Genomic DNA, 2,537 nt, shown 5'->3' with positions numbered 1-2,537 from the left:
GGATGGATCTGGAGGATATTATCCTGAGTGGGGTAACCAAGTCACAAAAGAACACACATGATAAGTGGATATTATCCCAGAAGCCCAGAAGCTCGGAATACCCGAGATATAATTTACAGACCACATGAAACTCAAGAAGAAGGAAGACCATAGTGTGAATACTTTGATCCATTTTAGAAGTGGGGAACAAAGCACCCATGGAAGGTGTTACAGAGACAAAGTGTGAAGTAGAGACGGAAGAAATGACCATCCAGAGACTGACTAACCTGGGGATCCATCCTGTATACAGTCACCAAACCCACACACTTTTGTGGATGCCCTCACATGCTTGCTGAGAGGAGCCTGATATAGCTCTTTCCTGAGAGGCTCTGCCAGTGCCTCACAAATACAGAGGTGGATGCTCACAGACATCCATTGGACTGAACATAGGGTCCTCAATGAAAGAACTAGAGAAAGGACCTAAGGAGCTGAAGGGGTTTGCAATCCCACAGGAGGAACAACAATATGAGCTAACCAGTACTCCCAGAGCTCCCAGGGACTAAACCACCAACCAAAGAACACACATGGTGGGACTCATGGCTGCAGCTGCATATGCAGCAGAGGATGGCCTAGTTGGACATCAATGGGAGGAGAGGCCCTTTGTCCTATGAAGGCTCTATGCCCCAGTGAGGGGGAATGCTAGGGCCATGAAGAAGGAGTGAGTGAGTTGGTGAGCAGAGTGAGGGGCAAGGGGATAGGGAGAGGGTGTTTTTCAGAGGGGAAGCCAGGAGAGGGGATAACATTTGAAATGTAAATAAAAAAAATATCCAGTAAAAACAATACCCTAAAATCCTCTGTGAACAATAATCTTGGAATTCTCAGAGCAAAAGTCTCAGGACTACAAACTAACAGAATTTTACAAGACTGTGAGACAGAAACTTTATGTAGTACTCAGCCTGGAGGGATCCAGCGTCTACAGAGAAATTCACAACTCATAGTCTCCAAGTGCATCAGACAATGGTAAGTGCCAAGCTGGGAAAAGGGGCAATATTCACAAAGTGTCACTTTTTTTTTCAAAACCTATTTTCCCCCTGTGTAATGATGTGATTTATTTATTTAAAATTATTTTCCTTCCAAGTTGCCCAATGATTTAGCGTGTTTTCTTTTACAATCATCTTAAACAGTCAACACACTTTCTGTATTTTATTTTAACCATGTATGTTATTTTAACATTATATTAACATCAGAGTCCAATATGTTGACCAGTGAGTAGGACAGATTTAAATTAGACCCTTGGCAGCTATGGTGTTGCTCTCAGATCCTAGAGATTTCAGTGATGGTGGATGCTTCATCAGGCCCTATCTTTAATCTGCTGCAAGATGTCAGCACCACACACTTCCACTCAAGCCTTCTTTGTTGTCTTCAAAAGATAATCTTAAATGTATTTTTGTCTATATGTAAATTCTCCATAATTACCATATACTTTCTTTTTTAATGTTCTCTGAAGAATAAAACCTGGTCTTACTCTGTGGCCCAGATGGGTGTCAAAGTCACTCTGAAACCACAGATGCCTTGATTCTGTAGTGTTCCTCCTGTCTCAGCTTCTCAAGTGCTGATCACAGGTGGTAGCCATCACATATGGCTTACTTTCACTTACATTTTGGTTTATTGTTTTACTTTCTTAGTTTTTTTCTTTATTTCCTTTCATTTATTTTTATTTCATCTGTATTTGCTACTTCTTTATTTATAAAGAATAACTTTCCACACTCAAATAAAAATACGCTCAAACCCAAATATTCTTAATCTAATGCATGCTTAAACTTTCATTTATCCCTACCTTTAAAAGTCAACCATAAAGTCACACCTGAAAAGGAAATGAATTTAAAAGGACAAAAATACACATTTCAAAGACAACAAATGCAATGATCAAGACAATCTACTCTATAATTTGTCAAAGTCAACAGAAGACAGCATGAAAATAATCTAGCTTTAAATGCATCAGTAAAAGCACTCCTAAATAATAAGACCATTGAGGAATATGAATTTTCAGATATCTGTACATCAAGCTCTAAGAAAAATATGAAAAGATGTGGGTGACATAATGGAAAATAAATGAAAAACTCTTCCCAGATAAGACTATAAGGGTATCAGGAATTCAAGATTAAACTTCTTAAACAAATTTTTTAACAGAACAAAAGAGTAGGTTGGCCTAGGGATATCTCATTTGTAGAGTGCTTGCCTAGCATACACGAGATCCTGATTCTGGGTTTAATCCCCAGTACCACAGCCGCAGGGAGTTGGAGGTCTCTTTTTCCTTTCTTGGACAGAAACAGGATAGAGCATTTCTTAATAATAGTTTACTAATCACGTTAAGAAAAATTAGACAGGCCCATTCCACAAAAGTCAAACGAATTCTTTCCATAACACAATCACATTATTAAAACATTATCAATTATTTGGGTTAATTTAATTTTTAAACTGTCTTAACTGATCACCTATGCAGAATTATTGGACCTGAGTTATGAACTATTTGAATCATCATGATTATATTTTCTTTT

Source organism: Mus caroli, chromosome 16 (assembly GCF_900094665.2).
Source record: "Mus caroli chromosome 16, CAROLI_EIJ_v1.1, whole genome shotgun sequence".
NCBI classification, from domain to species: domain Eukaryota; kingdom Metazoa; phylum Chordata; class Mammalia; order Rodentia; family Muridae; genus Mus; species Mus caroli.
Note: the sequence above shows the minus strand (reverse complement) of the source record.